The 14,843-nt window shown below is 47.4% G+C and overlaps 1 long non-coding RNA gene and 1 pseudogene across 1 annotated transcript; one reads left to right on the forward strand and one right to left on the reverse strand.

Annotated features, from left to right (window-relative positions):
- Positions 1–8,110: 8,110 nt before the first annotated feature.
- Positions 8,111–8,957, reverse strand: LOC136498460 (uncharacterized; annotated as a pseudogene).
- Positions 8,958–13,476: 4,519 nt separating this feature from the next.
- Positions 13,477–13,844, forward strand: LOC136495465 (uncharacterized). The gene is made up of 3 exons (XR_010769009.1): positions 13,477–13,523; positions 13,608–13,677; positions 13,760–13,844. It is a non-coding gene; the product is annotated as an uncharacterized lncRNA (long non-coding RNA).
- Positions 13,845–14,843: the final 999 nt, after the last annotated feature.

The raw sequence follows: 14,843 nt of genomic DNA on the forward strand, positions 1-14,843 counted from the left end.
ACATGGTGATTTGGATTTTTAGTTGCTTTAATGTAATGCTTGAAAACTCCTTTAAGGAAACACTCCATAAAGAAATTATTATTCAAACCTAAGGATAAATGATTAAAAAGGAAAGAAGAAGGCCTCGCAGGCCGACACGGCCTGCTCAGCCCGCAAGCCAGCCCTGCAACACGCGCAGGCCAACTCATGCGACTGTGCGACCGGCCCACGAGCAGCCCAGCGCGTCGCCCACGCCCGCGCCCCCGTCCGCCTCACTCGCAGCCACTGCCCGCTGGACCCCGTCTGTCAGCCACCCCGCCTATAGTGTCATCTTCCTCACCCATGCCTCAACCGCCTATGCGACCGGAAGCCGACCAGCATGGCAGGTGTGGGCCAGGGGGTCACGCAAGGAGCATGGCCCTGTCTCCCCTTGCGCTGCGCCTACGCTACCGCTCAATAGCCGTCGGATGCGCCGCACGCATCACTAGCCATCCGCCATTGGAGCCTGGAGTTTCGCCTATAAAAGGAGGAGCCCTGAACCCTAGCACCTCACCACACCCCACCGCCACCGTGCGGTTCGCACTAGTACACTAAGCCGAGGGACGAGAGGAGAAGGAGTGGCGTGGAGAAGGAAGCCACTACGGAGAGACCTTGCCGAAGCCAGGAGCCCCGCCCCGATCAGCTACAGCGACGTAGCTGCTTGGCACGGCACTGCAACACCTCATCATGGCCTCGCCTCGCCACCACACCACCATCCTACCGCCACAAACCCTACGGTGAGCCATCTTCGCTGAGACCACCTCCCTAGCCAAATGGAACGTATACCGCCACGATCGAGACCTTGCTGGAGCTTTGAGCACTGGCCTAGCCCAACTGGTTAGTTAGGGAGACCGCAAAAACCACGCTTGCCGAGACCCTGGACACGCCATGCGCGCTGCCATCAGCCAAAAGGAGGACCCCCAGCCATGATGATGTACATCAGAGCAGGAGCGCACATGCACGGGCATGCTCACCATGGCCGAGAGCACAACCATGGCGAGACCACCGTGTCTTCTACGTCACGGTAATGGCGAAGTTGACACCTCGTCTGGCTCCGCCGTGACAAGAGACGCACCGTGCACACCCTAGCCAAGCAAGAAGCCCACCGGAGCCTGCGTTGCCGCACAACGTCAAAAGCTCCCGAACGGACAAGAGCCTGGCTGTGTTCCTCACCCAAGCAACAGGGATCTTTGTTCCGCCTCGCCCGACGCCCGAGAGTGACCAGCGGCTCCGCTTCGCCCGAGGGCGAAAAGGATTCGACTCCGCCTCGCCTGACCCCTAGGGTTAGACTCGGCCTCGACCGATGGAGGAGAACTTTACCGAGGCCGGTGAAGTGGTCAGAGCAGTTTGCCGAGACCAGTGAAGTGGTCGGAGCAGTTTGCCGAGACCAGTGAAGTGGTTGGAGCAGTTTGCCAAGACCAGTGAAGTGGTCGAAGAGATTTGTCGAGGCCGGCGAAGTGGTCGGAAGAGTTGCCGAGGCCGGCGAAGTGATTGGAGATATTTGCTGAGGCCGGTGAAGTGGTCGGAGCAGTTTGCCGAGACCAGTGAAGTGGTCGGAGCAGTTTGCCGAGACCAGTGAAGTGGTCGGAGAGATTTGCCGAGGCCGGCGAAGTGAACGGAGAGTTTTGCCGAGGCCTGTGGAGTGGTCGGAGAAGTAGGTAAAGTGATCGGAGAGATCGGTGAAGTGGTCGGAGGACTCGCCGGTGACCTCACCATCGGCAGAAGCCCCGTCGGGGAAGAGAGGGGAATTTTTCCTTGCCGAGCACATGTCCGAGCACATGGTACACGTGAACCGAACCCTAGAAAGTAGTAAATGGACCAAAATTCATCTAGAATCGAGTCCTACGCAATGAACCCATGTTTGAGTGCATTTGGCCCTTTTTGAATTTTCATTGCTTCTTTGTGCTATTCTATAGATGTCGCCAACGCGGCTATAATTTGATCGTATGCAGACTCGGAGGAGAATCAGACGGACGAGGACCGAGAGTACCATGAGGAGCACGGAGACGACTTCACTGAAGGTGCCACATCCCACCCAATCTCGTAGCACCTATTACGCATGGCTAACCTAGAGCTGCTATTTCTTTACTTTACTGTCATAATCACACTATAATAGGACCTGCATGGTAGTATGCTTACTTTGATGACCTTTACCTTGACGCAACCTTACCCCTACTCACCCTGCTGTTAGGCTAGACACACGCTTGCTGATATATTTCGTTGCTTATTACTTCTACTACGCTTATACTACATTGATGCGTGGTGGAAACTGGTGTTACCTGGACTATGGGAAGAGTGCTGCGTGTGTGACTTGGGTGCGTGGAGGGTAAGGGTTGTGTCGACCGAGCTGGAATAATGACGAGCCTGGGGCGAGTCTTGCCTTATGGTGCTACCTGGGCACTTGGATATGGATACCTGTGGCGGGTAAAAATGGTAATTGGAGGTGGCCTTGGGTGTGAACCTCGGGGAGGTGGAGCCCAGGGTGGAGGTGCTGTGGTGGCACGATAATTGGAAACCCTGATGGAGACATTCTGGCTTGGTCATCCCTAAGGACTTACTAGTACTTAGATTCACCAGGAATCCTTTACATCCCACTCGCCCTATATGGTGCGGGACGGTCGGACTACTTGGTAGAGTGATGCCACTACTGCTAGGCGAATGTGTGCAAGGAGGTACGGGGTGCGCGGTTTTCCCCCCCACACCCTACCGAGACTTTAGGAGGCCTTGTGGACTTGGCTCCTGACATCCGGAGGGCCCCGGCTCTGTCTACGACTCACAGTATCAGCCATCCCAGACTAGACTTGGGATGTTCCAGGGCTGAGAGGTAGGGTGGCATCGTTCTAGGCTAGCAAGCGGCCAGAATCTACCTAGACAGGGCACCGTCGAGGATGGCTATCTTGTGGGTATGAAAAAGCTCTGTAGAGTGTTTGGTTGATCGATTGATACATATGCCGACTTGTCGGTTATGGACCTTTCCTGGGTTTCGCTTAAACTAGATAGAGAGATGAGTCATTCTTTTCTCCCCCTGGAGGTGAGTGTCCGGTCATAGCCAGGGGCTACGGGCCTTGAGACAGTGCCGAGAGGGAGTTGGCCTGTCGACTGAGTGATGGTATGGTATGGTGATGATGGAGATGGTGGTATGTCGATCCCAGGATCGAAACCTGGCTCTGGAATGGGATTGGGGTGGAATGTGTGTGGGAATGGTGTTAAAAACTTGACTACACTGTTATACTAAGAATACATAGGAAACCCCAGCCTTATAGGTTCCTTTTGACTATATCCAACTTGCATCCAATTTCCACAAAGCAATGCTCATAGGGTTGGGAGTGGCCAGTACAAATCGTACTGATAAATTTTCGAATACAGGTTCTGCTAAGGAGTATAGCTCCGGGGAGTGTGACGATTGAGGGATTCGTGCCTACGCTCGAGTTTGGCGATCCTATCTCCAAGCTGTTCTGAATGAATGCTACTTTTGATTCCGCCAATGCGGCGATGTAATAATTTATATAATTCCGCACTATTTGTACTCTGATATTATCATTGTATGGATGTGATATTCGACTAGAATTTGGGTAATATGATCTACCACGGTCTTATTACACTTCAACTCTGTGGATTTCCCATCGTGGAAATCGAGGTTGTTTCAGGGCGGAGGCTTGCCGGTTTGCAGTGACTCCGTCTGTGTCGCTTAAGGACTGAATCTTGGAGCCTTTCCTGTTCATGTTGAACGCATGCCTCTCTCTTAGTTGGCCGTGTCTGAAGACCGACCGCGAAGCCGAGTAGCTCACCTCAGGCCGGGAGTCGATAAGTATAAAGTGCGCCTCGGAAGGGAGCCGTAGGCGTGAGTCTAAGGGCAGGTGATTTAAAAGTCCTGATCGTCCTGGCAGAAGGGTAATCCCTGAGAGTGCTGGCGCTGATCGAACCCGCGAATTTGGTTCCTGAGTTGTACCAAAGGTGACCCACGGCTATCCTTGCAAAGTATGCCAGGGTGAGAGTTAGGAATACCCCCTTAGCTGAGTTGTAATTCGATTCGAGTCATCGTCTCTCTCGGTTAGTGAGAACTTGACGGGCTTATCTCCAAAGTAGATACACTAAATAACATAATGGTTCGGAAATGATGATATGATGATGACAGCCTGATTATACCTGCTATGGTTAATATTGTTTGCTCCTAATAAGTGAGTGCTATAGTACAGGTGCTAATCTAGTGGACAGGTAAATGATGATAAACTTGATGCTAAGTTTAAATTGGTCACTATATTCATAAGCTCTTTTGTGCAACTGTGTCAAGCTAGCCCACCTCATAAGCCTTGCATGACCCTTGGTGTCCGTTATTTCTGATTTTGACGGGTAAGTCTAGCTGAGTACCTTCTCGTACTCAGGGTTTATCCCACCATGTTGCAGGTGAAGTTCTCGGCCTGTGAAGATGGTGGCTAACCACCGGTGGCTCGGTGATTCTATAGTTACTTCTCATCTATATGTTTTTGTCGGATGATGTCACTTATGCTAGCAATGTATTTGGAACATATATTAATGTAATCTTTTGAAAGCTATGTTGTTTTCACTAATCGATTTTGAAACCCAAACTTGTACTTTTAATTGTGAAACCATTTGTAATCTTATTTCCGCTGCAACCCTATATATGTGATGTGTATTTGCTTAATCCCACGATCTTGGTTATGATGTTGATTTACCGAGGTCTTTCGGGACACTCGGCGGACTACCGGGTTTATATGAGTAAAAGTATGCGCATGTCAACGTGTTAGCGGGGACAGCCGTACTTGATCTTGTATAAATTGGGCGGTTCTGTTACAATGGCCGTGCGGCGATGCTGTGTTTCAAGTGTTTTTTTGACGCTTTTCAGACATGTTGCAAGCCCATATTTCAAGTGTTTCAGATATATGTTTCAAATGTTTCATTCGGATGTTGCATATGTTGCAATGGTTGTACACGTATGTTGCAACCGTCTATCTCCAATGTTTCATCTGTTTTTATACACGTATGTTGCAACCAGACGTATGTCTCAAGTGTTTCATCTATTTTCTTCTGTACGTTGTAATTGTGTTATCTGGGTGTTTCAAAAGTAGATCGGGATGTTGCACATGTTGCAATCGTGTTTCAACCATGTGTTCCAAATATTTCATCTGTTTTAGACGTATGTTGCAAAGGTTTTATCTGGATGTTGCAAAAGTAGATCGGGTGTTGCACAGCGCGGTCGGTGGCTGTTGTTGCTACTCGGGCGCAGCCGTGGGTTTTCTCATGCGGGGCGCGACGGACGCGAGCACGGGTGCTAGGGCAGGACGCGGGACATGGGGTGTGAGGCGTGATGCGGATGCGGGAGCAGGCGCAGGTGTCGGAGCCGCGTTCGAACGTGACGTCCCGTCCAGACGTCCTAGCGCTAGGCGTACCGTTTCAAGATACTCTTTAACGACTTTGGCTTATAGTATGCATAGGAGTTGAAACCGGTGGAACAAAAAACAGTGACTCTATGGCACCTCGTTTGTTTTAAGAGGAGAAATAAAAAGATTTTTCGCTACAGTATACAAAAGAACTAAAGTCGAAGCGAGTCCGAGCTCTACCGAACAAGATCTAATTTACTGGTGTTTGTTGGTTGGTAAACGACTTTCACATCTTTTTGTAGGAATATTGTTGGCCTCTTGTTCGTGGCGGAGAGGCTAAAGGCACGTTGATTGCCTATGACTAGTTGTCAGTTTAATTACAAAAGTAAGTCATCCAAAAATTTAATTAACTAAATAGAGAAGCAAATGGATTTACCCGGGTACCTATATATAAGTTTAATTTTATAGTTTGTCGTGGGTTACCTGCAATTAAGTATATATATAGATTCACAGCCTAACCCGTTGGCATCCCTATAACTAAAACTTAGTTGGATGGTGTTTGGATCGTCCAACTAAAAGTTTCATAGACACTTATGAGCCTTATTTTTAGATCAAAGACCTTAGTTCTGCTTATATTGAAAGTAAACGAGTTTGCTGGGATTTCCAGCTTACAATGAGAGTATTAAGTCCAACGAGCGCATACAGAAAAAGAAACATTACAGCAAAAGCACTCAAAGTCTTCTAGAAAGCGAAAACAGCACAGATAGTAGAGCAGATGCCTCCATTCTTTGTTTCCACTTCAACACCTCTAACACAAAACACCTCTTGATTATCGTCAAGTCAAACACATCCAGCAAAACGTCCTTCAGGCTTGGTCTTCAGAGCGCCAAGTTCACCACGCCATCAATCCTTCTTGCAGCTTCCTGATCAGGTCCTCCATCTTCAGCTTGTCCACCGGCTTCAGAAGCTTCATCCACTATGACAGAAAACCCATCACCATATGGGCAATGGCCTTAGGGGATTTAACTGACACATTATTAAAAATCTAATCATTCCTGATCTTCCACAGACTCCAGGAAACACCAGCCAAGATGTAAAAAATAGCATTGCTGCTACCCAAGCCAACCCCAGCATATCCTCGTAATGTTGCATAAAGGTTGGTCCTTTTGAGCCTTATTAGCTAAGTTTTCTCATATAATAGACTACTCAAAGTTCTTAGTTTGTGTACGAGCTAAAAATTTACTCGACCTAGCCTGCGTGCTTGGATAAACTAGGGACTACATTTTAATGATCTGGTCCCTAAGAACACGTGCAAATCATCGGGGGGTTGGGGGTGGGGGAGGGTTGGGTAACTGCCCCGGCCCTCAATCCCAAGCCCATATGTATTCAGTAGGTATATAGCATCATGGTCAAAGCCCAGCAGCAAACCGAGAAGGCCTGAAGTAGTTGGCGTTCACGGCTCGTCGGCTCCTTTGGTCGTCGTGATCAACTCGGTGACTCAAGAACGTGCGCTACCTCGAGCAGTCGGTTCGCTGTTGTGTGAAAGGCCGAGCGCGAGTTCGATCCCTAGGCCTTCAGGTTTCTCACCGGGGTCTATCCCCAAAACAATTTCAGTTGGCTCACATGAATGATCTGCAACTGTCATACTTCTCAGTCATGTTATCTTAGGCCTAGGTGACTCCTTGTCTTACTGAGGCCGACCTGACTAGCGATGGAACCCCCACAAACTCGCGACCTGTCATACCTTGTTCAGGACATTAAGGATTTTCAAAGTGATTTGCTATTTTTCATGGTGTTAGTAATTTTCTATGCGTTTCACTTTTGTGATTTGACATGAAATGGTGCATCCACTTTTATGAAGCATATATATTACGCATGTGTCAAAAGAATTGAAATTTTTCTGCAATAATATAGACCTAAATCATGGCTCCACACAAAACCTTAGATTTTTCTTATCAATTTCGATCATTATTGCATTTTATTTTGTTCTAAAATGGAGAAAGAAGGTTGAGTTACCCATTCAAAATAATATAATTTTCCATCCACCCCCCGTAAATTAGGTTCACTAGGCCATATGAGACCCACTATAAAAATTTGGTACGCTTTTGGATCGTTTCGAGGGTAGCCTCACTTCAACCTCCAATTACTTTGTACCATCATGCAGAAATTCATTTAAACTATAGAAAATAGCAAACCACCTCCGAAAAATCTGAAACTTATAATACTACAAAAAGAATTTATAGCAATGGCCTCTCTTTTTTTTATAGGGGCGGCTCTACAAATGGTGCCCAAACGAGCCGCCCCTACGAATAGACGTTGAAAATAAAAAATTAAGCACTAAAATTTGATTTTTTCAAACGACCTTGGATGGAGAAATGACCAAAATAAAAGTTGTAGATCTCAAAAGGTTATGAAAGTATGCTGTTTACAACCTTTTCCTTTGAAATCATTTACGGCTTCAAAATACTATTTAAAATTTAATTTTGAAATTATTGAAAAACTCCGATTTCTCTTTTTAATCTCTGACTAAAGCTTGTAACTAGTCTTTCTCCCTCGTACTAACTAGTCTTTCTCCCTCATACTCTAATATCATGCGTGCATGTGTGGGTTTGGTGGTGTGTGTGCGTGGGTGCGGGATGCTGTGGTATTACATGTGGCGTCTAATTGAATAGACTAAGCCATTTCTTTTGTGATCGCTGTCGATGTAATTCAGCCGTTGGCTGTGTGGAGCTTTCCATGCAACGCACCAGATCGATCAAAGCCGTATAAAAACAACACGCCACACTGTAAAGTGCTGAACGCGAATGGACAAGACAAAGAATGCCTCAATGTTCGGACCATGTATCAAAACTTGACGGAAGGCAAAGATTGTGGACAACGGTTGCAGGATGCAAAGCAAAGATAGCTCGAGCCCTCTCAAGAACTAAACAGGGAGATCTACCGGTTTTTATCAGCCAGCCCATACAAGACGACGACGTGTGGCGGCAGATCATCTGGTCAGCTGATCAAGAGCACTGCTCATCCTTCCCTTGCCGTTCCTGCGGTGCCGCCCCCCGCACCGCACGGCCGCGCGCGGGCCTCCGGGTGGATGAGGAGCTTGAACCTGCCGTCCTCCTTGCAGGGCTGCAGCGGCAGCTCCTGCGACGGCAGGCGCATCTCCCGCAGCACGAGGCGTCCACCCTCGCGGTGCGCCCGTAGGCTGAGCCACGGCCGCCCGCCCTTGTCGATCACGGAGATCGGCGGCGGGAACGCCCGTCCGCTCCTCGTCCGCCTCAGCATGATCACGTCCTGCTGGTAGTGGTCGTCGCTGCTGCTGCCGCAGCCGGCGTCGTCGAGCTGCTGCAGCTGCCTCCTAGAAGCAGGCAGCTGGGCCGTCGCCGGCGCCGGCCGTGTGCAGTGAACGGCCGCTCCGGCGACGGCGTCGTCCGCCATGTGGAGGTGGCGGCGCGGCGTCGTCGTCGGAGCCGAGCGCTTCGGTGAGGTGGTCGAGGTGCAGGGGAAGGGGAGCGGCGGGGCGGGGCGGGGGCAGAGGCGGGGGGCGGAGAGGGATAAGTAGCGGCGGAGGTGGAGCGGTGGGGGCGCCATGGGGATGTCGGACGGTCGGACGGGCGTCGAGCGCGGGGGGTACATTACGTGGATGCATGCGCGGTTGCGGCGCGGGCGTCGTCGGGTACGTGGGTGCATTCGAGACAAACCGTGGACGGGGGAAAAAATTCAGTAAAAGCAACTTCAAGAGATCCATGAAAAGTTAACCCTCAAAATTTATTATAGGAGACTCTCTTAAATAAATTGTATTCCAAAATTAGTTTCGTCCACAGCAGCTCCCTAATACCTTGCTCTCAATACTAACACGTCATTAGGTAGTTGGATCAGAGATCGAATTAGTTAAATCTGGACTCTTTCCGTCCGCTCGTTGCTTCCTGTTGACTTCTCCAACCTTCAGTACACGTACGTGTGGGCAGGCAAAGATCTTCTGCGGTGCCGAGCCCTCGCGGACGTGCCGGTCCCAATTCGTAGCCGCGCCACCCGAAGCCGCCGTGCCACGACACCAGCTAACACCCTGACGCTGTGCCTTTCTCCCCGGCGCGCCACTCCCTACAAGTTTTCTGCAATGAAAAGCTCAGGGTTTCTACAGAAAAACTTGCAAAGAAGATACACGATTTATCAGAATATATCACCCATTGCAAACATTATATTACTAAACACATGCTATACGGATACCAAGACAGGATCCTCAGCAGCACACACATTCCAGAATCTAGTTAACTGCAACCATGAACTAGAAGTATACTGAACCATTTGTACAAGCGCAGGCGTCTGGACGTCGCGGGGCTAGCAAGCTCGAAAAAAATTGCATGCATACAGTATGCACCACTACGTGAAAAACGATTTGTAGCAACGGAGCAAATTTTTTGTAGGGGCGGCTGGTGATGGAGCCGCCCCTACAGTGGTGTGCTGAGGAGCCCAGAGACCAGCCACCCCTACAAATGGAACAGCAGGGGCGACTGGTGATACGAGCCGCCCCTACAAATAGGTCTGATTTGTAGGGGCGGCTCACTCACCAGCCGCCCCCGGTGTTGGCATTTGTAGGGGCGGCTGGTGATTGAACCGCCCCTACAAATGCCCGACGTACACTAAACCAAAATATCATCTGCCCTCCTCCCCCTCTCTCTCTCCGTCTCGACTCTTCCTTCCCCTCCCTCTCTCTCTCTCTCTCCCTCACTCGTTGTCCCCCGCCGCACCCTCCCTCTCCTCGGAGCCCCTCCTCCGTCTCTCCCCCACGCCGCCCCTCCCTCTCCCCCACGCGGTGACGGGTTCTGGGGCGCGGCCTCCCGGCGGTCGCGCGGGGCTCGGTGCCCTCCTCCAGCGTCGGCAGTCGCGCGGGGGCCCGTCCCCCTCCTCCTGCGCCGGCGGCGCGTGGGACCCTGTCCCCTCCCCCTAGCGGAGGCACGGTGGCGGAGCTCGGTGCCGTGGCTCGGTGGCGCGGCCTCCCGTCGAGCTCCAAGCGGTGGCGGGACTTGGTGGCGTGGTCCCCTTCACCTTCTCTCCTCCGGCGCGCTGCTGGAGGCCGCATGAAGCACATGGTGGCGGCCACCACCAGATCCGGCGAGGATGAGCTCGATCCGGCAAGGACCAGCCCAGATCCGAGTGGCCACCACCAGATCCGACGGGGACGAGCCTGGATCTGGCAATGTAAGTAGTCATTAATCAATTCTTGAAGTTAGGTCAATTAGGTTACAGTTCCTATCATGTTTACCACCTGCTGGATCCACCGTGTTGTTCTGTGGCTGAAACTTGTTTTTGTTCCCACCTTCATCACAATGCCCTACCAACAGAGCTCATGTAGATGTACTGAAAATAGTTGTCTTTATGCGTCAAAAGTTAGTCAAGGTTGATGGATTTCAGTCAAATTAGTTGAGCTTACATGTTTATCATATGGACAGTGGTATTTGAAAAATACTTTATTCACTGATGTCATCAAATCACCAAAATTATATTGTATGACTTTAGTCGTGTGGGTTGTGACTTCTGAAGTGGTAAGCCATTGATCCTTGCATATTGTTTACTTGCAACCTTGGGTACCCATGGTCTATGTCTGGGCCACTTTTTTAAAGATTAACAGGAGAGGATGATGAAGATGAGATACATACTTTTTTTTCAAACATGCAGCATAGCTGTGCATCATTATCTTAAGAAGTAAATGAAGTCTAGTAGATGATTTATTCAACCTGTAGTGGGGCAAAAAAAAACATGACTTGCCAAGTAAACACTAAAAACACGACCACTGAATGATGAGAGATATGTTCCTTACAACTCATCTTCAACTTTCTTCCAGGAAAGCCTTTCACCAAAGGATGGTGATAATAGTGTATAAGATGCATTTTCTTTTCGTATTTAGGAGTGGACATTGTGTTCCTTTCAATTCTAGAAGAAGGGGCATAAATCCATTTAGTGTCCTACATTAGAAGAGTCAATCCTTTTGTTGAGTATTCACTATGATTATTAAACATTGGTACTTAACTCTTCATATTGCTTTTTCCCTGTCATCTGTATCCAGGGCTGATGAATTAGAGACAACACTTATGGAGATGGTTAAGCAAGATAACAGACGTGAATTAAGTGCAAAGGTAAATGCAAATATTATTCTTTAGAATGTTTGTCTTTTATGATGTTGATTTTGCATGTTGAACCCAAATTTACAGTATAGTATCATCTCTTTTTAAAGTCAATCTAACGGTTAGAATATGCTTTCAATTTAATAATTATTATTAGTTAAGTAGTTAAACTTACTATAAGGAAATTTCTTGTTTCCTTGGAATATGATTGTTTCTACATTTGCTATCTCCTAGGTTGAGCAATTGGAACAAGAGTTATCCGAGCTAAGGCAAGCTCTATCAGACAAGCAGGAACAGGAACAAGCAATGCTTCAGGTGCAGTTCTTGCACATATGATGCTTTAAATGAACCTTGTTACCACTATATCATCTTTAGTCACACACAATTAGGTCAACTGTAGGTTCTGATGGGTGTAGAGCAAGAGCAGAAAGTCACAGAGGATGCCCATATCTGTGCGGAGCAAGATGCTGCTGCTCAAAAATATGCTGCACATATACTCCAGGTTAATTCAGTTTGGGCCTCTATAATCCATGCCGTTGTGTTTGTCTGCTATGTCTTGATCCGAGTTTGGCTGTCATGTTTGCATATGAAAACAACTATTTTTTTATCTTCCTGCTCTTAAAAAATTGTTCCTACGACATATATTGATATTTAAATGTAACTACGCGTTGTAATGCATATGCACCTGTAACTACGCGTTGTAATGCATATGCGCGCTGCTGGAGGCCGCATGAAGCACATGCCTATTGTAATTTCACTTCGTTTCCTTACCGCACTGTAAGTGCATATGTAAGATCATCGGTACGGTACTTGGCCTCTACTTGTGCAGTTAATTTATGTTTGTTGTATCCTCTACTTGTCCAGTCAAATTCTAAATGTTTGTCCTGTGCCCTCAAGTTTAGACAATGTAGTGAGTGCTTCCTTCTTTGTTGTGGAGTATTCATGTCCATTCTTGACCTCATGGGTGCACTCTTTTTCACTTGTACCTTTCTCAATACCTCAATTTCAAAGTAAAAAAGTACCTAAATACCTCAACTTGTGAGCAATTTGAAACATATATGAAGAACTGACAAGCTAGTTCATTTTGAGTTTACTACTGGTGCTCTTAGGTTTTAAATAGTCACTGTGGATACTGATAACTGGAGATCTCTCAGTTAGCTTCAGCAGTCCCTTGTACAACTTGTGCCACTTTGCTGGGAACTATAGATATGGGTCCTGTCTGCAGTTGAATTAGGACTGGCTGCATGGATGCTCATCTTGGCAAACGGACCATGATGCATAAATTGACAACTTTTCTTCAGATGTTCACTATCATGATTTGTTATTGTCCAATACCACCTACGGTTCGAAGCCTAAATCTGATGCTGTTGTTGCTTACCTGCCTGTCCACATTGGAACCATTTGGTTGAGCTGGTAACACTTAACTGCATGGGTTCCCTAATAAGACACTAAAATGGAGAAGCGATAGCAGTATTTGTATCAAAATCCTGTGATTATGTCCGTCCAGTTTCCCATTACTTTTCATTTGGCCTAAAAATGTTTATTTCCTTCACCTGGTAGCAATGCTTTCACTTTCATGCACTTAAATAGTACAGATGCCTGGGATGGGTATATTGCTGCCACTTGGCCTCCCTTTCTCTCCCTAATTTTGCCACAGTGACGGGGATGCCTAGGACTTGAAACACGTTCTTCTGTATCTGTATTGAATAGTTCTTCAGCAATGCACATACTTTAGGAGGAAACTATTTGTAGTGCTTATACATTTTCCTCCTCTTGCTCTATTGTCTGATTGTACCATGTTTTTATTACATTATCCACAAACTTTTCTCTTAACAAAGGATTCTGAGTCTATTATTCTTACAGGGAAACTAGTGCTAATAGAGGGTCTAAATCTCCTCGAAATGGTGAGTTCTACCTGCGTCTTTGTTATGCATTGAAAATAGTTTTAGCTCATGCTATAATTTTAAATTGCTTCACTAATTGTTTGAAAAACTTGAACTACAGATATTGGCAATGAGGAGCTTGATCAGCGCCAGAACAAGCCTAGGAGGTAAGATCCTTTTCAACATTTTTGACTTGCAAATCACTTGTATTTGTTACGCAATCTTATGCATGCTATGCTCTTGTGTTGCAGATACTCAGAGATGAACTTCAGCCAGTGAGGCATCTTGTAAGGTGGACTGCATCTGAATAAGCTGCTTATGGTTAGTTACATGTTTCGTATTTTGTGTATCAACTTCTTTTTTCTCTGTGGTTAAACTTATATGTAGCTTATTTAATATGCAGGCCCTATTTAGGCCCTTTGTGATCTCCAGTTCTGATCTGGAGCACTTTGGGTGGCTTTGGTACCCTTAATTATGTTAGGTAATGTCTTGCTTTAATGCTTTTATACATGTTTGGAGCTTATAAGAAAATGCATGTGGTCATATTGGTCAGTGTGACTGTGTGAGGATTAGGGGGTTTGAACTTGTTAGGGTGGACAAGTGGTTTAGGGAAGCTAAAATGACGGACTTTCCAAATGAAGCTACAATTGTATCTAAATTAGACTTGCACTGCTGTGTTCCGTCAATTGATACCAGTTGTGACTCAAATACCAACATTAATTCTTGGCATGGATGTTTCACATGGTTCTCTAGGTCAAATTTGAATTGTAAATTTAATTTTTTTAGTGGAAAAGTGATTTGTAGGGGCAGCTACAGTACCAACCTCCCCTACAATTCGATTTGTAGGGGCGGCTGGTAACATCAGCCGCCCCTACAAATTGATTTATAGGGGCGGTCTAGGATTGCCCCTACAAATGCATGATTTATAGAGACGGTATGGTAGGGGCGGCTGGCCGAATCGCCCCTACAAATGCTTATTAGCCGCCCGTAAAAACCATATCTAACGTAGTGCACTGGCCATCCATGCATACATGTCGTGCATGAATGCCACATGTCCTCACCTCATGATCCAACAACACATATCAGGCTGCCTTTTGAGAGACTACATGGGCCAAGTCAATCACGAATTAGTGCAGATAAATAGAGAAGGACCACGAACTGTTTGATTATTTTGTTTGTACATGTGGCAGATCAGGAGCCATATGTAGTGGAGCTTCGGACGAAGAGGGGGGAGCAGGGCGCTCGCTCGCATGCTCGGGCATTCCATTTCCATGCATGCGCATATGCTCCCGCATGCACTCTTTCTCGTGGTTGACCGACAGATGGGAGTTATAAAGAGTGGCGCGGTGCTCTGATGGATCAGTAAAAACCGGCTTCGCAGTTTCAGACGTCGAGGGACAGTATGAGCTACACCGAGAAAAAAAGAGAGAAGGAAAACATGAAGTAGTGTGCGTTGCCAAACCTAAACATGTTTGTTTTTTAGGAGA

This window comes from Miscanthus floridulus, chromosome 12 (genome assembly GCF_019320115.1).
Source record: "Miscanthus floridulus cultivar M001 chromosome 12, ASM1932011v1, whole genome shotgun sequence".
Lineage (NCBI taxonomy): Eukaryota > Viridiplantae > Streptophyta > Magnoliopsida > Poales > Poaceae > Miscanthus > Miscanthus floridulus.